This window comes from Rousettus aegyptiacus, unplaced genomic scaffold (assembly GCF_014176215.1).
Source record: "Rousettus aegyptiacus isolate mRouAeg1 unplaced genomic scaffold, mRouAeg1.p scaffold_m13_p_10, whole genome shotgun sequence".
Classification (NCBI taxonomy): domain Eukaryota; kingdom Metazoa; phylum Chordata; class Mammalia; order Chiroptera; family Pteropodidae; genus Rousettus; species Rousettus aegyptiacus.
The window spans coordinates 15,455,155-15,481,960 of NW_023416285.1; positions in this window are offsets into that span (position 1 = coordinate 15,455,155).

Genomic DNA, 26,806 nt, shown 5'->3' on the forward strand with positions numbered 1-26,806 from the left:
GAGCAGGAAAGGGACTATAACCGCACTGCATTTTCCAGAGGGTGGATGTAAAAAGTATCATACTTGTTTATTACTTGAGCGGGAATTTTCCAATAAATACCAAAATCATGGAGGAAGAAAGGACTGTTGACCTTATCAGAGTTTTGGATTCATCAAACATCAAAACAATTTCAAAAGCTTGGGGCTTAATATAACACTAAATGCATTTTGCCAGCTATTGTCGGCTTTCATTTCAACATCCATTTTAGGTCAGAAACTTTATGGTATCTTTCACTCTCAAGTCAACTAGACACACAGACCCGACTTTACCTATGTAATTACAGCTGACCTTCCCTGACCACCCTGTTGCCTGCTGCTGCCCTCTGTTGTTGACAGTTTTGCTGATGGAGTTCAACATACATGATTTTGTCTGTAAGACAGAAGTTCCAAACCATGATTGATCTTATATAACTTTTGCTCATGTAGGGAGCATTATCTGTGCCCTTCAATAAAATGTTCTGTCAGGTGGCAAGAGCCATGGGCTATGTATATTAAGGCTTTGTAATGTCCTATTTTCTAATAGTGTCCTTCATGTCCCTAGAGAGGGGCATGGTTATACATGAGACCTCGTATATATTGGCAACATGAGTAATGACCAGTTTTTTAATTCTAAAGAAGTCCTAGAATAACCAAGTTTTCCTCAAGGTATGGCTCATGTGGCAGTAATAGGAGGGAGATGTTCAGTTCTGAACTTCTGTATGCAAGGTATTTTGCAACACTCTTTACTTATGTTTTAATATTAGATCTTATTAGAATTTAAGCCCACATGGGTGAGATGTATTTCTGTAATTGTGTCTGATATGGTGTCAGACACTGTTATGGGCTATAGTTGTATAATCTCATTTTGCAGATGGAGAAACTGAGTTTCACAAGTTTAACAATGTATCAGGTCAAGATCCTAAAAATCGTGAAGCCAGCGTTGGGTCTGACTGAATCAGAAGATCGTTCTTCTTTCATTATGTCACCTAATGGCAAAACAAAGAACTTTGTGTTTGAAAATATCCATGGACTATAAAGTGAAAATTACTGCTGACTAGGCATCAAATAGACTGCAAAACCGTTTTTTAATAGTATCTGAAGCTGGTAATTTTATGCAGAAATACCACAATCTTATTTTTTGTGTGTCAATAAATCTGTCACTAATTAGTTATTATCCCTCGAGATGTGTCAGGCATGCTGTTCATTACAAGTATAGAACTAAATAAAACAGTGTCTCTTTCCTCATGGAACTCTCAATTATGCTTTACTTTTCTTTTTTTTGTGTGCGTGTGTCTAATGTGTGAATGGAAAATTACTCTTTGGATTAATGTATTTCATCTAAAATTTTAAATAATTTAGGTTTCCGGTATCTATATAACTAATTTTACTGAAATTTGTGATAATTTTTTTTAAAAAGTAATGTTTTTATCCTTCCAAATAAAAATAAATTGTGTATCACAGCTCTAGTTGGGCTTAAACATTTCTACACTAAAGCACTGGCAAAGGAGAAGGACACACACACACACACACACACACACACACACGATCCCCAATTTAGGATGGTTGAACTTACGATTTTTCAACTTTATGATGGTGCAAGTTCTGTGCATTCAGTAGAAACCGAACTTTGCGTTTCGATCTCTTCCTGGGCTAACAGTACGTGGTGCAATACTATCTCGTGATGCCGGACAGCGGCAGCAGGCTGCAGGTCCCGCTCATGCGTGAGGTCCCCAAATAACCGATGCTCTACGATGCGCTGTGTTGCCAGCATTTATTTCGGATACTGTGATTTTCGTTTTTGTTTTCTGCCACATCTACAAAATGCCCGTCTGTGTCTCCTGAGTCTAGTGAGATGAGGAAGGTGATTACTCTTGAGATGAACCTCAAGATAATTGCCCAACTGTAAGTTAATGTATGTGTTCTGACCGTGTTTTAGGTAGTGTGGGCTAAACTCTGATGTTCAGTAGGTTAGATATGTGAAATTAATTTTTTACTTAACAATATTTTCAACTTACAATGGATTTAGTGAAATGTAACTCCATTGTAAGTCGAGGAGCATCTATATGTTTGTTATGTAGTCTGAGTAGGCCAGATAAGGTATTTGTGACCATTTGCTCTAAGTGCTCTTTTTTTTAAAAGAAAAACTGGTAGACAATTTAATAGTTGATTAACAAGTGATTCAATAATTAATAAATCCCTTCATTTGCATTAGACCAACCCCTTATAATCTCTAAAGTATAATGATAATATGTGCTTGCCATATCATTTTCACCTTGGAAGTTATTATTTTTTAAGAATATATTTTTACATTAATATCTTCCTACTAGCAGATCTGCTCTTGAAAATAGAAACATTTGCTGTCACTTTCCCTCCCATTAAAATTGAGATAGAATGCTAGAATGTCATGATTTACACTGCACAATGGAAGAAATTAAGTTATTTTGAATCATTGCCAATATAGGTGCCAGAGATCTCTTTGAATAACTCGTCAATGATCTGGCAAATCATAGACACGTTTTCCATGTGGTACTACTTTTTCCTTAACACATCTCAAAGCAAGAGTGTTACTTATTTTACACCCCTTTAAAGCACCACTTACTAGCTATGTGGTGGTTCTTGGGTGGTTCATTCAACATCTCAGTGTATATTTCTCATGTGTTTTGATGGATTATTATCTGCCTTAGTAAACAACCTCAGAGCGTTGTTTGGAGAATTGAAGACTATACTTGTAAGACTGTTTCATAAGCTCTAATATCACATACAAATAGATATTATGGACGTAACTCTGAGAAGAGAAGATGATATGCTGTAAATATCATGTGTTAGGAGGCTTCTTATTTATGATGAAACCATCAACCATTTATTAAGGTCTTGATCTTTAGTTTCTGTACTTCAGATACTGCCTACTTCTCCAGTCATATCATGTGCTACTTTATTTACCTACTCTATCTCACTGAACCTCTGTCACTCTGAAAAGCTTGATACAGTTCCTCCAAGATTCTGTGTTATTTTCTACTTCCATGTTTTTGCAAATATTTTTTATTGGTGTGGAAGGCTCTTTCCCTACTATTCCCATCCTTCAGGTCTTAGCTGAAATGCATTTCAACAGAGTGGCATTCATTGTCTATCCAGTCCAAAGTAGTTTACCCATTCCCCCACTTCTATTTACTTCCCTATCTTGCTCTATCATTTCAAAGATTTTAGTTCTCAACTCCTCAAGGACCTGCATCTTTGGAACAATGGAGAAAAAGTTTAACTGTAAGCATGATAACAACTGCCAATTATTTAGTGCTTGTTATGTGACAAGTACTAGGATAAGCTCTTTCATGTGGCATTCTGTCTGACCCTCCAGACATTCCAGAGAAGCAACAGTGATCATCTTCATTTCATAGTTGAGAAACTTAAGTATTCATGATGATTGGCAATTGCTCAAGATCTCACAGTGAGCCTATAGTAGAGCTAGAAGTCAAACTCAATGTGTTTTACTCCTATGGCAAAACAATTAGTGTTCTTGAAATAACCCAGAATTTTCCTACATTTCCAAATATTTTGAAAAATTAGACTTCTTTCTATAACTAAGTTCTGGAAAATTAAAATATAAGAGAAGGTATCATCGTTTCCAGTTAGGCACACTTATTAGAAAGAAGAGAGTTTCCATTGGACTGAGTGGGATTTTTTTTTTTTTTTTTTTTTTTTTTTGTCTATCTATTGAGATCTCAATGTTTTCCTGTGGTGGTATCTAGTACTTACTTACCCTAACTTGTACAACTACTGAAGCCATCTTTTTACCACTTAGTTATACTGTCTCCAGGGAAAGAAAATATATGAAGTGGTGTTTAGGTCTTTGGAGCTGCCTTCTTCTGTAGAAATATTTGTGATATCTTATTTTTTTAATAAGGGCTCAGAAAATATTTACTTTGGTAAACAAGCAGATTTTGTGTGTGTAAAATGATATACTTCATATAACTCCAGGTTTTTAACAGTGCTCGAAAGCCTTATAATCTTAGTTTTGTCTTTTTATTTAAGAATATTAGAGGAAAAATGTACACATTTTACTTTAGTAATATAGAGAAAAACAGAGAAAGCATCTGTACATATTACATATTTTTCTTCTTTGCTTGCCTTGAGTGATGATAGGCTATCTGTAAGTGGTCCATATTCCATTTACACTCTCGTGTGTGTGTGTGTGTGTGTGTGTGTGTGTGTGTGTGTAGGAAGGGTGATAGTGGCCTAAAGAAAGGAGATTTTGGCTCACACATTTGCTTTGTGTCAAAAAGCATCTTTTTTCCTTAAGAGATCAGATCAAATTTCTCTGTAATTATGTATATAATTATAAAGGGACAGAAAAATGAGAAACAAATTTATGCTTAGGTTTTGGTTATCAGAGATAGAGTAAGTAAAATCAGAAGAGTATCTAATTAAGAAATAAGTCTATGCCACATAATAGTGCATGCTACTTTAATTCTACAATTCTTGTGGAATGTTGCAATAAACATAATTTGTCTCATTTTTACCCAAAATAAAGCCCAGAGAAGTTGACTCGCTTTCTAAGGAGAAGAGCCAATTAGTGGCAGAAGTGATAGAGGCTCAAGGAAATGAGAACTGCTGCTGGAAAATTCTGAAACTTCTTCTCTCTCACAAACTGCCTGTCAGTTGAGCACATGTGTCTGTGAAGTAAAACTGGCTGTTCAGAATTTCGTTAGTGCTGTACCTCAATAAACGTTTCTTTCTTCCTTTTCTTCTATCTTGAAAAATGTGCCGATTAAAGGAGGTAACACACACAATCTAGCAGAATGTCTGGCTCTGTGGAGCTCGACAACCAATGATAGTCCATCTTCCTCATACTCTCACCGTTTTTATTTCTTTTTTATAAAGAACTGTAGTTCTCTTCTATTTTGATTTTCCAATAGCAGCAAGCCCAGTTTCTTCCATTCTTTAGGTATTTAGGGCTGTTCATTCCTTTATACTTAACAGTCGAGATGCATTCTTTTCCTTCCATCTGCCTCCACCTACATTATTTTACTTTCTCTTCACAACCTGACGACTGGGTATTTTGCAAATTCCATTTGAGAAAGAAAGAAAAAGATCTAAAGAGGTAAAATGACTTGCTCCAGGTCATGAAGTAAGTGGCTAAGCTGGGCATAGAATCCAGACATTAATATTGTGATTCTTTTGAATCCTGATGCTCTCACTATATTAAGGAGTTGCTCATCTTGCCTTATCCTCAGAGAATTTCCTGAGTAACGTCTGCATTCAAATACCCGAGTGCACAAGCAGAGTCTTAAAACGTGTTTGCATGGTTGATCTTGCTCTCTTGTAGCTCTTCATTACATGACTTTGTCGTAGGCAACTATTGCCCCTTTAGCTTGGGCCCTAGCAACAACATACATGGAGCAGACCTGAGCCCCACCCTTAACGAGAAACCAAACCCAGCTTAGATAAGTCCATCTTGAAGCAGACTTGCCCACCTGAGCATAGCCAAGAACATCCATATGGTTGAATAAAAATAGATGATAATTGTTTTAAACTATTGAGTTTTGGGTGATTTATAAAACCTAACATTAGTTGGAAACACACACAAACATACACACACAAACATACGCGCACACACACACACACACACACACACACACACACAGCACTGTCCTGGCTGACCTTAACAGTGAATCAGTTTTGAATCATTAGAGAAAAAGACTACAATGCTATCAGGCCAGGAAGGCTAGATTCAAGACCTTCAATAAAATCTAAAATATAATAGGTTTTGGAGCTTCCATACCTAAAGACTATCAGTTTTAAGCTATGGAAAACCTAGAACAATTTGGTTTAGCAAATAATAGTACACAAGACAGAGCAACTCAGAGGAGTATCTGTTTCCCAAGAGAACTTAATCAATGACTCAAAGATGCCAGCCAAATTTAGCTTAACAGCTGTTTCCTCTGATAACACTGAATCCTTAGGCTGCATGTAATGATCCCTTGGAATTTCCAAGCTCTTGCTACTGGAATGCAACAGCATTGTCTCACACCTTAAATCACCAACTTCAGTGGAGATGTGAGTCTTATCTCAGAGTTATCACCAAAAGTTCTAAGATTCAGCCTGATCAGATGACTCACATCACATGCCTACACTTCTAAATCTTTATGTGAATTAGCTTAATCTTGAAGCTAAATCTTGAAGCTTCCCATGTGATCAATCCTATTCAAATGACTTGGTCAGAAAATTTGAGATTACCATTCCAATGTGCCTGCTACCATTTTCACTTAAACTCTCTATAACATGAAGAGAGAAAAAAATCCATCAAAATTATGACTGCATTCTACCAAGGAGTGGCTTGAAGAGGAAAGAGGAATTGATTGTGATCACTATTGATTTGCACAAAGTTGAGTATTTTCTAATTTGGACAAGCTCCACAGCACTTTGCAAACACTTTGATATAATTGAAGACCACAAAACAGACTTTTCAGGGTGTTCAGACAATTGTTTTGACCGTTGTTCCCATTTGAAAAGATAAAAAAAGCCACCTGGAGGCATCCAAGTAAAGCTGAATGGTTTTCTGGGATGATTTGCCCATGGATAACCATCAGTCAGTTTAAAAATATGACATGCTACTCACTGAAGCCATGCCACGCTCTTCCTGTGGGTGCTGGGGGAGTTAGGGAAACTAAGAATCAAGAACAAAAGGCTAGATTTATAGTCATCAAATATTATACTTACAAAAAATTTAAAAACATCAATATCCATAATAAAACTGATAATGACCCCACACTACCTGCTAGATTGCATAGTAAGTCCTTTGCGTCATTATATCCTCATAACAGTGGTATAATTATCTTCATTTTTCATGAGCAACTAGTCAAGTCATGTGGCTAGGCAGTGGTAGAGTCAAGATTGAACTATTGTTTCAAATCGGTCTGTCTCCATGATGCATTTATTGTCAGGGAGAACAGGCTGTTACCACAGAATAAAGTAGCAAACTATGTAGAATGATTTAACTTTTAAAAGCTTCAAAATAATATATTTTGATTCAAGTTCTGAAAACAGACGTCAGTATGGGTTTAGGTGGAGAATATGGGGAACGATAATTGGCTATCTTAATTGCCTGAAAGTAATCATTTCTCCAAATTCTCTAATATCTTTATTAAAATATTATCTAGTTGGGTTTATGTTTACCATGGTAAAACCTTGTCTAACAGTGCTTAATACTTATTTGTAGAATAAAAGTAGTATTCAAAATGGGTTAATCCATTTAGTAGAAATTCATTTTTATTGTAGTCCACCTGGTATGAGATTAGCTAAATTCTTAGAATTAATTTAAAGGAAATCCCTGAATTTTTTGGTAAAATTTAATTTTGATGAATTATAAGTTGCTTGAAAAACTTAGGAAAGTAAAAACTACTTTAAAAACTTTTGTTAAAATCATTTTGTTTAAATTCCAAAAACATATACGAATAGTTGTTTAGTACAAAAAATATTTATTAATGATAGAATTACAATATAAATATATTTTTAGTTGGAAATAAATTTAAAATGATCATATTATATACTTGTACAAAACTAGATAAATTTCAATATTGCATTTCAACGTATTTATTTCTCTTTCTACTGATTAAAATATCCAAAAGCATCAAGATCACCCTGTAGAAATCTATGAATATGTGTATTGTTGTTGGTTGTTTTTAATTATTGTAGGTTTTTATTTTTTGTGCCTTTGTATTTTACATTGTACTAACAGACAAATCTATTGTGTTTTCAGCATTTGATTTTGCAGTGAAGGTAATTTCTTAATGTCTTGCCACTTCCTCTCTTTTACATTTATCAGAATAATTTGAGGACCCTGATTTTCCTCTTGGTTTCAAGTTCAATCTTTTGTTGCTTTTGATAATCCCAGCATTTTATACATTAATTCCAGAGCAAGATCTTCGATACTAATGCACAACAGACTTAAAGTAATTCTGATAGACAGACTTAGTGCTGTATTTTTTTTCCTTACAAAATCACTTCTTGTCTTACCCATAAAATTGCTTTGCTCTGCATTTTATTAGGTTCAAAGTCTTAATACTCTCCTGCTGAGACATGAAGAGGATATAGTTCTCTGGATAAACTTATCTGCTGGGAAGGGAACATAGAAATGTAATCTCCTAACTGGCCTCATATCATTTGGCCGTGCTCTGCACAAAAGCATCTGAAGACTTTTATCTGACTCTGAAGCTGATATCTTCAGGAAAGTGGGTTAGCTCTCCTAGATTCACATAACTAAGTTTATATCCTCTAACCTAAGGGTGACTTTTGAGTATTAAACCAGACCTGTAGGTTAAAAGAAAAGTGGCCTGAAAATAGTTTAGATTTACTGTGAATGGTAAAGAGGTGAGCAGTGCAGAGGGAGAGAAATGGCTGTACAGTACTTCCTGCTGTAAAAGAGCCTACCTTGAACTTGCTGATTGAGAAGAAATAATACAGTGCCTTGCAAATAAACCATGCTGATGGATGTCTTCTACTAGAGTGGAACTCACTGTATTTACTCTCTTTCTGTTTTATGTCAGCATCTTAGCACTCAGCATGAACTCTACTCTAGCTAACTGTTGAAATAAGTTATTTCTATTCAATAATGAATGCTTCTCTCACATATTACTATTAAAAATATCAGGTTCCAAATGTGTGATCGTATGGTATAAAATTCATTTTATTCCTCTGCAAGAGTTGGATTTTCTTGTCATTAGAGCTGAATTATGTGTCGACACTGTTACTTTAAAACATCTAGAATCCTGACCAAAGGCAAAAAGTTGCGTTGAAATATTATAACAATTGCAATTGAACAGTGGTTTATAATCTGCGAAGAGCTTTTAGAGTACCGTCTTTGGAATGTTTTGTCACTCTAAGGAAAACATACGTATTTTTATTCCCATTTCAGCAAAGAGTGAATTTAAGCATGAGGAATTTAAGTGACTTGCCCAACATTATCACAAAAGTGGTAATCGAGAGCACCAGCGCTCAAACCCTGAGCATCTCTTTCCAAATTTTCATGTTCTTTCTTTTTTTACTCTGAAAGTAAAATATAATTATCTGGAAATTACTTGCATATTTTTAATAATAGAAAAGTTGAAACACAAAAGACCATGATGTTAGAGTAACTAAAAACAGCCCAGAGAATATTAGCTACTGTATTTTGGTTCTGTAAGGTCACACAGATAGATGCAGAATGGTGTAGACAGGACTTAAGCAAATTTGTGGTTTGTTCAAAATTGCACTTTATGGTGTACATTTAAGAATAAAACTTTTTAAGAACCTCTTGCATCATCTTTCCTCATTTTTAATACCTAATTGTCACGTTAAATGATTATTAGAGCTGAGCACGGTTAGATTTTTGTAGGCATACACTCCAATCTTCATTGTTCTAGGATCATGGATGCATATAAAGAAGTGTATCCTTTCTTCCTCCTTCCTTCTTTTCTTCCACAATTTCTTATTGAGTACCTAACTTTAACCTAGACACATTAAACAGTAGTCGTCGTTTTTGGCTTTTAGGTGCATATGTGATATTCCATCATATCAGCTAGGGAATTTTTTCCTGCTGTTTTGAAGAAATTGTTTTTTCCTGAATATCTATTTTTCCTGTTATGCCAGCAATCCTGTCTGGAATGAGTGATAGCAATAACAATCCATTCTTACATGCATCCGACTAGCCTCCAATACGGGTGTTTGTATTTAGCATAACCCTGGGTTTAGTTAGATGCTGATGATCAGAATAACATCACACGATGGGTATAACATGGTGGCAAAAATTGACAGAATTGTTACAGTGAATTTGCAGTTCCATTCCACTAAATGGTTGTACTCAATTTAGCAAGGAAATTATAGGTTCACTTTTGTAGAATAGATGCTCCTGGTAATAAAAAGATGTTTGTAAATAGAACAATCTAATTTAAAAGTAGGGGAGTTTGCTTTTTAAGCAATGCTTTGCTACAGAAAAAAAGTATATGCAATTTATATTTTATATAAATCTTTATTTTCAAGGCCTTAGTATTTTATGTATGAGAGTAAGTTAAACTTATCTGTTATCTTCCTATTTCATCTTCATAATAGGGCAGGAGTCAGATCTGTCATCACTGCCATGTTTTAATGGAACCCTTTGAGAATTCTCTCATCCCTCAGAAATTCTGTACTTTTGGCTTTGGAGATTCCACCACTAGCACTTAGGGTAGATTGGATTATAGTTCACGATTCCTCTCTTCTGGGATATAAGAAATGCATCTACTTGTCATGTGGCTCTTCCTTCCTCTAGTAAGTTGATTACTTTTTCCTGCCCCAGTGATATTGACCAGTGATTGGCTTTGGGCACTGAATGTTTGCAAATGTAATTCCTGCAGAGGCTTTAAATATACTTGAATGATTCAATTTGGTCTCTTGTCCTTCTGGCATCTTCCATGAAATGAGCATATTCACACATTACTATTGGTCCCAATGAAGAGACACTGGAAGAGACCTAAATTAAATTTATAACCTACAGCAAAGGCAGCTGAGGCTAGCCAAGCCCAGAAGAGCAACATTTAACTTACAGATTTGTGGGTGAGGGGAAAAAGATATTTATTCCTTTAAGTCACTAAGGCTTTGCAGCATTACTATAGCAAATCTAACTAATCAGTTCTCTGAAGAGTTTCCTTTCATGTGCTATTGGAAATGTAATTTTATTTTATTTTCCTAGATTTTCCTATGCCTTTTTGAATGAAAACCTCTCTACGTGCCATTGTTACCAGCGACAATCTGCCCATCGTCTATAAACATCTACGTCAGACTCCCCGACAGATTTTGCCAGCCATTGTTACATTGGTGAGTATAAAAAAAGCCATATAACTTTAGAAAACCATCTAACAATAAATATTTAGGGATGAAGAGTGACTAAGTTGAAGCTGGCTTTAAGGATTTTCATAGATCATTGATCAATACTTGGGCAGAAGTGCTGGGATTGAAGATCTCTCTTATCAGTAGAAACATATATAAAGAAATATATCTCGTTTTCTTTTTCCCTACCACCAGTAAAAAAAGTTAAGCTAGCCTCGGACAGTATTCATTTTCTCATAAAGGAAAAATAAACACCTTTTCCATCCACTTACTTTCAAATATGAGATCCAGTGTCTTATTCACTTTACTTTCTAGTAAAATAGCTTTACGTTCTGAATAAACTATATTTAATGTCAGTTATTTCCCTGTAAGGATCCCACATGTCTTAAAAATGCAGGGGGTATTTTGCTTTTTCTCTGTCAACAGCAATGCCTGGAGAGCTATATTCTGGATGCTCTCGAATTCTCTGCCTTTTTGCTGTCGCTTCCTCTTGAATGTAGGGTGAGCACATTGACTTTTACAGACGAATTCATGATTACGTAATTAGTTCTGGTGAATTTATATTGTTTTCCTAGTTTCTATCCCTTATGAAATGTTTCACAATCACCAAACTTAATGATAATCTTTTAAAAATCTTATTTTTAAAAGTTCCTTTGGTCACAAAGTAATGTAATTAGTAAATATATTTTGTTTCTTCTTTACTAAAATGTGCAAATGGTATTCAAACAGTTTTCAATTGTTTATCCAAGAGAGAAAGAAAATAGAAATGGAACAAAAATACCATATATTTTATTACCACAGCATTCTATGGCCTGTTAAGTGAAAAAATAAATCTGATTAACCTGTCACGTGTGTGGTCTTTTTAAAAATCTCTGGAAGTTTTCAGACATTAAGTTGCACATATCACACATATAATAAATGGATGTTATAAAGGCATAATGTGACAAAATTATAGTCATGTCACTGTATGATATTGTTATAGGAAAATAAAATCTTGGGGTTAATTTGGAGTTTAAAAGCTGTTGGAGAAGTTTATCTGTTTAAGTGCAAATTCAGCTCACTATTTATTTTGGCCTCTTTTTGTTCCAAATAAAAATGTGAGGCTGGGTCAGGGACTCACTGGTCTTCTCTGCCCTTCTTCCTGAGAAATAGATCTACTTGAAAGAAATGTCCAGCTAAAGCTTGGTTACAGAGGCATCATTTTTAACATGATGATGACGTGGGCATTAATATCAAATGGTCTATTATGATTACACATAGAGAATGAGTGTTTGGAAGGCTGTGGTTTTAGTACTTATATTACTTATATTACTTTTCACTGGGCTTTTTAAGACTAATATCACATAGGAATAGTAATAAAATATTCATAATCTAAGTATTTTAACTTCTCTATAGTTGTGTGTTGGGGCTTTCAAGTCATTTTCAAATTAAACATTTGTTGAACAAATTGGAACAGAAAAGACAGAATTTGTTTTTAATAAAAATTCTAGATTTTCCTCTTTGCCTTTATTTTACATTTATTTTAGAAGATAGAAATTATTCCAATTTGTTGTTATTTATTGATTGCTACTATTTTTTTTCAAATATATTACATCTTGCTTACAAAACAGATTATTCAAGACATAAAGCTAGACCCATTAATGTAGGCTTTTTGTATGTGTGAATCATTTTAATTCCTCATTTTTTATTTGTGAATCATTTTTTAATTCAAGTTAATTCATCATAACAATGCTTTTTAGATTCCTTACTGAGTTGAATAAAGCCTACACGTTATATCTTTAAATCTCATATGGCAGGTCTGGCACTCTGCTGGCATTCGAATGTGTCAATTACAATTAGGTTGAAAATTCTCTGAGGACAAATAGCTGCCACAAAGCAGGTGGAGAGCCCTTATGATACTATATCTTGAGGCAGACTTCACGGCAGTCCCCATTAAGGTCCTTTGGAAAACTCCATTATCCATGCTTAGGCAAATAGATCTTTTAGTACCTTCTGGGATAGTTGTACTTTACATTGTCAAAAATCAAAAACATGCAGTGAATTTCTTCCCTTTAGAGTTATATATATATGTGTGTGTGACAATGTGCATGTGTGTATATATGAGATATATCAAACATGACTACATATTTACCATATGTGTACACTTAAAAAATAATGATATAAACACTCAAGTCAGCTTATCAAATGGATGAGTACAGATGTCATTGTTACCCTCTTTTAATCTCTGTCACCTCCTGGAGAACACAGTAGGGTACCATTTGAACCCAGATTTTAGAGAGCAAAGACTGCCACAATAGCTCAGCTGATTCTTCTTATAGCTTCCGCTTAGAAAGAAATAGAAGAAAAGAAAAAGAGATATAATATATGTATAGAAAAGACAGGAGGCAGTCAAACGTTGGGTCAAAGAAGAAATCAGAGAAGACAATTTAAAGAAGAATGACAGTAAAGAATCAGAGTAAAGTAAAGAACATTGTTATTAAATCAGTGTATATGTGTATGTGTGTATGTGTGTGATGTGAAGTATGTGTTTGTGCAGGTTTGTGTATGCTTGAATTTCCCGGTTTACCTTTCTTCCCTTCTTATGTGCATGGCTAGGGAAGTTATTTACAGGCAAATCTATAATCAAATAGGTTTTTAGATACTCCTTTAAAAATAGATTGGCTCAGGATGTGATTGATTACAACTCTGACCTCCTCATTCCATCAGAAGTACAGAAGATACTTCAGTAAAGGTTGGTTTGAAAAACGTTCCTTAGGACCAAAGGTTAAAAGAGACTTCTTCAAATGTAGATTGTGTAGATGTGTGGAGCAAAGACTTGTCTGTTACTTTGGTTAATATTCCTTCCCTTGTGGTCAGTGGCAGAGAAGCTGGTAGATGGACAATAGAGTGATTGTAGCTTTTCTTTCAGAAGACAGGTTTTTGCATGTGCTTACAATAGAAAGAAAAGAAGTTACAGAAAGGAGGAATCACTAGGCAGATACCTTTAAAAAGGCAGTATGAGGCTTGTATCAAAATGTAACTTAGTCATTTTAAGGTCCAGTGGAGGAAGAATGTTGGTTCTTCCTTCTGAATAGGGTGGACAGGAAGAGTTATGAGTGGAATTGTGTCCTCCACCCTGTAGGCAAGTGTAAACCGTGGAAAGAAGGGCAAAATCATTTGCATGAGAGTGAAAATTAGTGATAGATAATAGGTAGGTAGGTAGGTAGATAGATAGATAGATAGATAGATAGATAGATAGATAGATATAGGTAGATAAATAGATGGATGCACAAATGGAAAAGTGATTGTTGGAATGGTAATGGGATTGTTAGAGCTTAATGACTATTGATTATACACCGTGTATTTCTGTGTGTGGGTGTGTGTGTGAGAGAGAGAGATAGACAGACAAGAGAGACAGAGAGTCAGGGAGGGAGGGAGAAGGAGAGAGGGAGAAATATTTGAGACATCCTTTTGTTCTAAATGTTAGAAATTTCTCCAAGTTCATATCCCTATTCTAAACACTGGCTCACTAAGTTTTCTTTCTGTTATGCAGTGGTGCTTCTTTAAACCTTTGAAAGGTATGCTCATCAGTGAAAGATGATAGTATTTTACTATAACATGTCGTTAACCTCCTGTACCATGCCTTTACTTATTGTGCTATACCACCTTATTTATTCCTTTTGTTGCACTAATGTGCTTTGATGATAAAAGCAAAAAAATACATGCAAAGATAATGAGCTTCTGGTCAAAGGTGAAAAATGCATGCTACACTCTTCTGCCTACCTGACATAGCAGTTGTCAGCATCATATTAATTGGATCTTATTATGAGATCAGACTCTTGTTTACATCAAAACAAGATTATATAAGACATTAAAAATTTCGGTACATCTTTGCACTTATTCTGTGCCATAGGACATTTTTGCTTTAGAAATCTAATTCCTAACACAATCTGTAAGATGAGCAGTTCACAGATTTCAAGGGAGGCTTTAGGCAACTACTTGTTAACTTAAAACATGGCCATTCACTTGGATATTTTCAAAGACATTTTCTTTCTTTGCTACAGAGCTTTTACCTGCCAACATTTTATCAACATGTTTTCAATGGGAAATTTATTTCACACTTTCTCATAACAACACCTCAATAGCCTACACATCTCCAATTTGATAGGTCAGAATGCGGGGCTTGTGCACTGCTTTGATAAGGAAAAATATCCCAAAATGCCAGTTTGGACTTTTTCATTCTGGTGTACTGAAGACAGCATTTTCCCCTCTCATCATTTGTTGGGTATTATAAGTTGAATTGTAAAAGAAAGTTTAGCAAGAGGATATTCACCTCAATTAGAGATCCTCAGAGCTATATTACCCTTGCCATAGAGATGCTTAATTAACTAAATAATAAAAATGTAAGATTAGTAAATCATACAGCAAAAGACCATTGTTTTTTTTTTAAAGAAAATATTGAGATGAAGTTAAAATGAATACGATTCTGTTTTGCTGAGTTATTGATAAGGAGGCTTGGGCCCTGGTCCAGGGTTTTGCTCCTTACCAGCTGTTTGACTTTCATCGAGTCATTTAACTTCCCTCAGCCTCATTTCCTCCATGCAAAATAGTGCTACTAACCCCTGCTTTAGGTAGCTCTAGACTTGTATGAATCAAAGAGGTGATATTTATTTGAAAATCAGATAGCATATATGTTTTTAACTTCATTACATCCAAAAAAAATAGATACTTCATCTGTTTCATCTCATTCAATCCTTCAAATAAACCCAAGCAGTAGCTGGCAGGTGACAAAATTAGGATTCAAGTTCAATGGCTTATGCTACTTCTTTCCTGCTTAACTTGAGCTAGTATTTAATGCCAACAGCTAAAACAAAGAAAACATGTCTCTAAGATCAACAGGAAGGAGGGGATTCTGGGAAAACGTCAAGCAACTCTCCTCCATTAGACTTGAGATTCCAGTTCTATCTATCTCTTCTGAACCCGAAGGGCCATATATACATCTAGACCTATATTATATATAGATCTGTATGTGCATATTTATTAGAAAAAAAAAATCCAAGAGTTCATATTGATACCTGTAATTCCAACCCAACACCTCAAGTTTCTTTCTAGTTTCTCTTTTTCTTGCTTCTGTAATGTTTCTCTAACACTGAAACCCCCGGCTCACATTAGAATCAATATTTTTACTTATTATTTGATCATTGTACTTATTTGTTCCATGTTACTCATCTCCCAGTCAAGTCAACCACCTGGTTTCATGGCCTCTGCGCTCTTTTTAAGCTGCGTCCTAGGCTCTCAGACGCCTGCTTCCTGGGCCTCCTCCTCTCCACTCACTTGGTCCCTGGCAACACCATCAAATCCTTATGACCCACTGCCCACTGTCCCATCTCTTTGCTGCTGCGCACACTGTTGCCTCTTCACCATGCCCTGCTTTCTTGGCCATCAAGAGCACTGGTATCCGCAGATGATCTCCCCTGTGTCCTGCTTCCTTGCCTGCCTGCCACCTGCTTCTTAGTCTCTGACACCCAGATCTCTTCATAAAGGGGAGAAAAGGAAAGTATAAAAGGAAAGAAGTGAGGAGAGAGAATGGAAGTAAAGAAGAGAAAGGCAAGGAAGAGGGGAGAAGGAAGGGAAGAAAAATAGGAAGAGAAAAGCAGGAAGGGAAAAATTCCAAAGGGAAACGCTCTCCTGATATTAAATTGCATAGTTTTTTTTTTTTCAGTATTTAAGACTTGAACACATTTATAATTTATCTATCATATATGAGAGATAATAAGTGAGCATTATTATTTCTTTTCCAGGTGGATAAACTTTTTTCAATTACATTATAAAATAATTCATCTTTCTTTCAATGAATTAAAATATCCCCTTGTCCTTTATTAACTATTTAATATTTGGGTATCTATTTCTGGTCTGTTTTTATTTTAATTTGATTTATATAGCCTTATAATGTTTGATATATAGTAGGTTAAATTCTTATAATTTTTCATATATTTTAGGGGTTATTTGAGCTCTTGCAAATTCTAACAGCACTTTAAAACAATACTTTAAAGTACCGTAAAGTACTTTAAAATTCTAATATTACTGGGTTCAACTTTTGAAGAAAATAATACTTTTAGTGATCCCACTTGGAATTGCTTTAAGTACATATACAACTTTTTGGAGAATGAACACTTTTCTGAGTATTTCATTTTGAAATAGAGAATGACTTGATTTTGAACACTTCTAAAAATTCCAGTCAGTTAATAGTCAATTACAGTAGTGTAGTATTTTAGGGCAGCAGTCTTTTATTTTGCCTAATTATTTAAACATATCTTCATTAAAAGAATTTTAAAAAATTAAAACAAATATTTCAATTCACCCATGTTTAATTTGTATTAGTTAAAGATTGGTTGGATTCAGCTAGCCTAAATTTTTATATAAAATTTATAAACTAGAAAAAGAGAAACATAATCAATTCTGTTTATATAGTGTGTTATACATTATAGAGTATAGTGCAGTACAATCTATTTTAGGTATATGTTCAAATATCTTTTACATGCTACCTGAGACTTTTCATTTTAGAAAGCTAATTTAGAATCATAAAGGGAATACAAAGGCCATTACAAGTTTTCTATGATAATTATGTCATAATTGAGTTCTAGACAATTTTATCAGGGACTACGTTTGGCCTAGAATACAGGTCCCCTGATTTGAATTTCAATTCTTAGTTCATTGTGACAGTTTATTCTAACTTGTGGCGAAATTACTATATAACCATTTAAAGCCTAAAGTGGAACTTATTAACACACATTTCTCTACAGAAATATAATCACCAGGATGACCCTCACCAGCTCCACTCTGATTCACATGTACAATCATGGGAGCTAAGGCTGAAAGAATGTAAAACAAGTGACCCAGGGAACATGAGAGTCAAAAGATTCCCAGACTGACTATAGTTGTTCACAATCTATAGTTGTCTGTAATATCCTGGACATGCCTGACGGTGACCACTCGTTGGGTAGGTGCTGAGGAAACAGGATGAAGGGGACATGTCCTTTCTTAGTATTTCAACATTTCTTGCAGGCTACCAAAAATAATAAAGAAGCAGTCTGTGTATGATAAGATGCTTGGACTTTATATCTTAAGACTTTGCTTTCTGGTTTTGCCTCTGCTACTTAAGGACACATACTAATGGTAAAATCATTCAAATTTTTTTACATCCCAGTTTTATCATCTTAAAAATAGGGAAAATAATGTTCATACTGACCACTCATAAGGATTTAATGAGAATAAAATAAGTAATGTGTGTAACCATGAGAAAAACATAATATTATAAGGCGATGTCAGATAGTTTGGGGTTTTAGATTTCATTTTCAGAGGATAACACCTTAGCTTAGAAAGCATTTTGATTTTGCAAGCAACTTTTACATGGGTCATCTCATTTAATATTACAAAAGGAGTTTGTATTAAAATAGGTCTCTTACTTTCTGAAATGCTTGAGTTGGAAAATCCAAGGATTAAATGTATAGTCAACAAGAGAACAGGGTGAGACCCAGATGTTTTCATTTCAAATCCAATGCTCTTTTATGTGTTTTTATTCAAAGAGCATCATTGCTTCACAGTGTAGATCTTAATACCACTAGAAATGAAAAGTCTCTTAACCTAACTAGTATAGTGGTTTTCTTTACTTCTCCAAGGAAAACTGATTACTCTGTAAGTACACAATTATCTAATGTTAGTAACTCTAAAGTACTGCTAGCAATTTCCCAAACAGTTAATTCATTGGCATTTTTACAACTCAAACACAAAACTGAAATAGCTTAATAATTCAGATAATATATCCTACCCTGCTCTGTTTCTATTACCCCTCTGAATGTGCTTTCTTTTTGCAAATTCATATTCCATTTCACATCTCTCAAACTCCCTTCTGCAGCTTTGATTTAAATGCTTATATTTCATTCTCTAGTGTTTCTTATTCTTTGAAGCAAGGAATCATGTCTTATTCGTTAGTGAAGTTGAAAGTAGTGAGATCTCTCTGATCTCTTCTTTGTAAACACTCAGTTTTGCACCTAGGATGATATTTACACATAATGGAGAAAAGTAGCTATCATTGATTGGGCAATTATATGTGTAAAGATGTATTTCATAAATGAACTCACTTAATCCTCACAATAACTTTATGAGCCAGATACAATTGTTATCATTCCTATTATATAGATAAAGACACTGAGGCTCAGAAAGTCTAAAGGATGTCCCAATGTTCAAGGTGCTAGTAAGCACAAATCAGGATTTTAACCTAGGCCATCTATTTCAAAGTCTTTCCTTGTAGCTGCCATGCTACATTATGTCCTTTCATAGGCAATGACTACATATTTATCAGTTAAAAATTGAAAATGGTCAAACCAAAGTCACACCAGGTTTGTTGGTTTATGGATTTGATCTAAACATTCAATTAAAAAAATCTACAAGCTTAAATGAATAGAGAAATTCAGAAGCTTTGCATCAGAGTCAATAGTGTACACTATACAGCTTAGGAACTGATAAAATAAATTCTAACCTAATGTAATAGGAAAAATGTCTGAATCATAATATTATATTTTGAAGTCCTCCGGATTCCATAGATGTTATTTATTACCTTAAATAAAGAGTACAACATCACCACCCCATACCTACATCTCCTGAAAGTAGATTATCTATTATTATTTGCATTCTTTTGCTCTTTTTATAAGGTACTTACTATCCTTCTAAGAAACAGATTTGTAAAGGTGATTTTGAATTCCTTCCTCTAATTGTAATACTGTTTTTTTTTCCCCTTGAGTTTCCTTTGCTACATTTCACACCCTGGTCTCGGAAGTCTGAATTTATTATATTTCTGGCTGTGGGATTCTGCCAGAGTACTCAGGTACACAAATGAGAATTGATTCCTGAACAGGGAATCTGGGGGTGGGGATGGAGAGAGACTTCTGGAGCACCCATCCTTCACACAACAACTCTGATAAGTTGCCTGGGCATGAAAAAGAAAAGGAAGGAATTATTTGACACTTTTCCGCTTTGCATAGTTAGAATGACCCAGTATTAGTGCCTAGCTACCTAAGTCTCCCTTTCTTCTTTGTGCTTGTAGAAAGGTCAAGATTCAGAAAAATCGTAGTTTAATCTCAGCCCTAGCATTTGCTATTTTAACAAGGTGTTATGAAACCCACATTCTTTGAGATATCTAAAAATAGTCAGCTGTTGGTAATGGCCCATTGTTGACAGCACACAGTTGACTATATTGACACCTTCTGTGTTTATGATAAACTTACTGCTGCTGTTAATTTTCCATCTAAGAATAGATTTACCCATCAGTGACTCCACATAGCAATCTTTCTCTTTTCCTAAGGGGGAAAATTTGCTGTAGTAAAAAAGCATGATGGAGTATAGATTAAGTTTCATGTTTGACCCTGCCACCTACTGCCCATATAACTTTTAGGCAGATGATACTTTCTCCCTCCTCTTTTTACACAAATTAAATAACACAATTTTTGTGTTCTCTAGCAGTGCTACTGTTCTTTATTTCTAAATCAGGAATTAATTGCACTTGCACATTATAGGGAAATGGTGCAGTCTGTCTCATGCTTGTAATTTAGGTCAGTGCATTTGCATGAAATGCCTTTATGTGTTGACTTAACAATCATAATTTAAGTTTAGAGCTTGATTTTTAATGCATTTTTTATGGTTTAATACAAAAGTTAACTCTGTGTTGTTCAATTTTCTCAGTTAGTCAATTCTGCAGTTTGTTCACATGTCACTCCCTCTGGCAGAATTGTTTCCATTATCGATGAGTCTTTATAGGCAGCCCACAAATCATTATGCTGTTTGGCAAAAACTTTTAGTTTAATAAGACAAATCTGATTTCCCTTGGCCTTCCTATCCCTAAAATGTCTTTTCTGAGAGTCATATTTGTGAAAACCATTTCGTCCATAATTTCTGTTTAAAAATATGAAGGTAACATGTCCCTTAGCTGAGAATGATTAGGAATATAGGGATCATGCAATTAAGTTTAATTGGATTAAATAGAGCAGACTGACTTTCATAATTAATTTAGTCTCATAATCGGCCTTTGGGGTGACTATCCCAGATGAAAAAGATGATTGTGGTGGAAGTTCATGAAATAAATACTTCAAGATATAAATCAAGCCACTGATGATCCAGTTATTTAAAAGAATAAGTGATTATAGTACAGACATAGAATAAAGATGCATACACAAATGTCAATTGTATTTCTATATACAAGAAATGAACAATTGGAATTTGAAATTTAAAAATCTCATAGTATTTACATTAGCACCAAAATGTGAAATATTTATGCATCAGTCTCAAAAATATTTACAGGACATATTTTGGAAAATTACAAAATCCTGATGAAAGGAATCAAAGAAGTAAATAAATGAAGAGATATTTCATGTTCACGGATTGGAAGATTCAATATTCCTAATGTATCAGTTCTTACCAAGTTGATCTAGAGATTCAGTGTAATCTCCAAGTCACAATCAATTTGTGGATATCGACAAATTGGTCCTAAAGTTTATATGGAAAGGCAGAAAAGACCCAGATAGCTAATACAGCCAATACAATATTGAAGAAAAAGAACCGACTCGGAGGACTAATACTGCCCCACTCTAAGACTGCCTATAAAGCTATAGTAACCAAGGCAGCATAGTATTGGCAAAAGAAAAGACACATAGATCAGTGGAACAGATAGCCAAGAAATACAGCCACACAAATAAATTAATTTTTGTAAAAGGAACTAAGGCAATTCAATGGAGGATAGTCTTTTCAACAAATGTGCCAGAGGAACTGAACACCCACAGGCAAAAAAAAAAAAAAAAAAAAAAAAAAAGGAATTTAGAAAAAGATGTTACAACTTTCATAAAAGTTAACTCAAAATGGATCATATTTCTAAATGTAAAATGAAAAGCTTTTAGACTGTTAGAAAATAACAAAGTAGAAAATAATCTAGTAGAAAATCTTGGGTTTGGCAATAACTTTTATATACAACACCAAAATCATAGTCTGTGAAAGAAAAAGTTAATAAGTTGAACGTTGCAGAAAGACTGGAAAATAAAAATATTGAAGAGATTATGACAAATGATTAGCAGAATTGTTTAAACCATGAAACTTTTGATCCTTAAATCACAAAATTGCAAGCAGCAGAAAATAAAAATCCATATTTACTCTTGTCCTGGTTAACTGCAAATACCAAAGACAAAGAAATGATCTTAAAATCAGTCCAAGAGCAAAGTTACATTATCCTCAAAGTAACATTAATTCCATTTAAAACAGTGATAGAAGCCATAAAATTGGTAATATTTTAATAGTACTGAGAGAAAATAATAATCAATCTACAATTGTATACTTAGTCAAACTATCATTTGAGAACAGTATTGAATCAAAGATATTTCCAGACAAACCAACCTGCAAAACATTGCCAAGCTCACCAAAATAGTTTGTAAATAATCTATTTAGAGAAAAATTAAATGCAAAAGAAAGGACTGCGATGCAAAGAAGAATGAGAAGTTAAAAAGCAAACTATTACATCTAATTTGGACAATACAAAATAATAATATATAATTTGAAGGTTTAAAATAAATAAACATCAGAGTAATTAAATACAAATGCAAAGGGAAAATAATTGGTTTTCTAAGATTTTTATTTTTTTTTACAGGATTATAGCAGTATTGACCTATTTTTAAAATCTGTATGTAGGCATACAAAGTAAAATTTGAAGATAACCTCTAAAACAGAAATAGTGTATATGACAATGAAAATAATGGAGAATTTGAATAAAAAATCAATATAAAAGAAGATGAGAAAGAAAAACAGTTTCAAATGGCACAAAATAGGTAGTAGAAATTAGATGTAATATTTCAGCAACTATGATAAATGTAAGCTAATTAAACTTGCAAGTTAGAAAGGCTGAAAGTAAAAGCATAGAGAAAAGATAACACACCAGGTACAGACCAGAAGAAAGCTTCTGTATGTATATTAAAATAGGTGCTGTGAATCTGGTGACTGCCAGAGGGGAGGGGTGTTGGGGGACTGAGAGAAAAAGATTAAAGATTGAAGAAGTACAAATTAGTAGTTAAAAAATAGTCATGAGGATGTAGAGTACAGCATAGGGAATATAGTCAATAGTATTGTAATGGCTGTATGTAGAGCTGGATGGGTAATAGAGTAATTGGGGGGATCATTTCATAAACTACATAAATGTCCAGCCAATGTACTGAATACCTGAAACTAATTAAAAAAAAATGAGTGCTGGGAATGGGGTCAATACGTAAGAATAAAAAAGATCGTCTAGAAAATATATGAATTCTAAATAATCTAATAGATACAAGTAAAACCATGCAATTATCATTTGTAGAAAACATAATCTTTTCTTGACCACATGAACAAATTATCAAAATTGACCAAGTATTAAGTCTTATAGCTATCTTGAAAAGTTTAAAAGAATCTTTGAATTCTTCTGCCGTAGGTCTATTAAATTACGTATGTAAAAACAAAAAGATAACAAACTGAAACATATAGAAATACAACAAAATAATAAAGAACTCACTGGTTAGAGGAAGGTAAGATAGCAGATTATGTAATTTGAACTGAATTTAACAAAATGACACATGGAAATATGGGTGAAAGAAAAAAAACTATATACTTTTTCGACATGATTATCTACATAGGAAAACCAAGTATTTTAGAATTGTTAAGATTGGAAGGTCACTGAAAGGAAATCAATATACAATAGTTTATTACATTTACATAACAGCACAGCAGTAGTACAATAATGTCATTAAAAGAATATTTTTGCTTTTTTTGCAACAAAAACTTTATATAAGACTGAGAATTACATTATCTTATGACAAAAATAATTTTAAAATATTAAAACATATAAAAGACCTAAAAATGGAGGAGAGAATATAGCTATGTATAAAGACTCAATATAGTATTTACAGAAATGCTTCTCTATTTTAATCAAGCTATACACACAAAGCAATTCCAGTAGAGTTCCAACAAATATTTTTAAGAAAATTGACAGTTTATAAAATTTATATGGAATTGCAAAGGGGCATGTTATAGTAAAGATGAATGCAGTGAAGAAACATAGATGTGAATACTTATGATAGAAAATCATGACATTATAAAAATACTTATGATAGAAAATTGTGACATTATAAAAATGCAATATTATTTATGTTAGATAAATAGATTAGAATGTATTTATCTAATATAAGTAATATTAGAAGATTTGTTATAAAATCCACAAAATTTTTCAAACTTAATAGATGAAAAAGCTGGACTGTAGTTTTGTATCATTTTTAAATTATTATTTAAAAAAATCCTCATGAAAGAATGTCCTTCTTGTTAAAGATCATCCTTCCTGCTGAGAACTAGAAAATTTCACAAAAGTATTTTAAAAATTAGTTTGAAGCTATTGTATAACTTTAAGGGGCAAATAAATAATACCATAAACAATGAGTAAGTTTACCGAGTTTTATTTGGCATAATGACCAGACCACGGAGATAACATCTCTTATTTTTTACCAATAATTCATACTTCCTCAAAAAGAGAATTTGATTTGTTCACATAAAGCACTCCTATTGTATAGCGTTTCATCCATGTCAGGTCAAAGCGGATGTCTTCTCTTTAGCAAACCCATCCTTATTTGCCTTTACACCTGCATAGCTCCTCAGTTGAATCAGCTGTGATCAAAAATGCTCGTTGTATTTTGAATAATTAGCAATCTTAAGCTTAGCATATTTTTCAAGGAAGAAACCGTTTAAGTCATTTTCTTGAGGTTTCTATTCCTGAAGTCCATATAGCTTTGTTGAAACCAAGGAAACATAAATATTTTCATTCCTGTGCAAACTCTTTTATGACTAAAAATATTTTTGTTCAATTTGATCACTATCTTTCTCAATTCAACTCAACAAACATGTTTTAGGAACTCTTGTATGTTAATTAGCGTTCTTGGTCCTATGTGAGCTCTGAAACCTGTATGGAGTTATAAAGTCTGTAACTATTACACAGGGCAGTATATGAAAATTGCCTACAAAGTATAGTCTTACTGAACTAGGGTGTAAGCTCTCATAGGATCATGCAAATATAAGGTCCTTATGTAAACATACTGGAATTTCTTGGAGTATAAGTTTCTAATTGAGTATGAAACCTGAACTCGTTTTATTGTGATAAGCCTAACAGGAATTAACATTAATTATCGCCTTAGAATGAGTTTACACTTCTAACAGAAATATAGCAGCAGTTTTTCTCAGGGAAATGTAAGGATGTCTTCTTTTGCCATTGCTTAGGAATTATGCTCTTTCTAGCATGTGTTGTCCTGGAATACCCCACTTAGTCCTGATACTGTTTCCTATTTTCTATATTTAACCTTACCTTTGCTTTTGTTACGTGTCTCAGAATTCTTAGCAGATGCCGGTGGGGAGGTCCCTTGTCTTATTCCCCTGAAACTGTTTTATCATTTTGATTCATGTGTATCCCTCTCCTTCTTGATTTTGGCTTACACCTGCAGCCTTCCTCAGAAAATTTTCCATGTGCTGTTGAAGGTACTAACTACTTCGTAGGCCAAGGTACGAAGTCCTGGCACTTTTACCTCAAGACAGACATGCTGTGTTGCAGTTCATACTTCAGAGATGCCTTTTGGGTCAGCCTAAAGCTAGACTTTCTCTAGCAGTTCATATTTTCATAGCTTCTTTCCTGGTGTATGCCTCTTACACTCATATGCTTTTTTCCTAAAAGCATTCTTTTATACATCACTTACAAAAATCTCCATCCCTTGGCTCTGCTTCTGTGGAACTCAGCCAAGACAAGTAGGAGGGCCATGGTCCGTGTTTCATTCATCTTTGTGTCAAGGTACCAAAAGTGGAGACATGTTGTAAGCACTGAAAAATGAATTATTAAATGAATGGATCTGACAATTACATTTGATAGGATACAAGCATACATGATAATTTTAAACCAGAAAATAATTAACATTTATTAAATATTTACTGTGCTGTAGGCATCTTGCTGAACTTGTTACATGTATAATCTCATTTAAGCCTCTAAAGATCTCATCGGGCAGATTGAATGTTATTTATATTTTACTGGGGAAACTGGATCTTAGGGAATTTGATTCTTTTGCAAAAGACCACCCAGGAAGAATGACCTATACAGTTCCATTTAAGGTTTTTGTTTTTGGTGCTGGCAGAAATTTTGATAATCTGAATTTCATTAATTGAAATTTGATTATTTTAGAAAAGAGTTCAAAAACTCTGAATAGCAAATGTATAATGTATTTTGGAAGGTACTAACAGTGGAGCTGGATGCACTGAGTTATTGAACAACTTCATTAAGTTTATGTAGAAATATTTGATTTATGCTCTAAGATTCATACTAAAAAGAAACATTGTCCTCTCTCTATCTCCTCTTCCAAACATGAGGTAACACCACATTGTTCATAGGCAGTACAGTGAGTTTCAATTTGGCATCTAGATTATGTAAAGCATAATTGGATTTACTCTATGCAATTAGAATTGGGATTTTTTTGCTGCCAAAGCAAACTAGGTTGCAGTTTTTGCTGCGAAATGATTGTTAAGCATTTTGTTTGGTACTTGGAAAATCCGCCTTGACAGTGCTTCATAATAGAACCAATTATCAGGTATGCTGTTACACATAGCCTTCCAGACCTCAATTTAAATAGAAAGTGGTGACAATTTCTTTTGTGAAATAGTCTCCATAGCACTAAAAATCAACCAGAATGTGAAGACCTACATGCTTATCAAGGTGACAAAAAGGGACTGAGAATACTTGTTACATAAACATGTACTATGAAGTTATGATCATTGAATTGCCAATCACGACAATGACAGATATTACCACTCTCTTCCAAAGTCTGCTCTTGCTGAGTTTTAAAAATAGCTATTAGCACAATTTTTATACTCTACTTGTATTATTTTT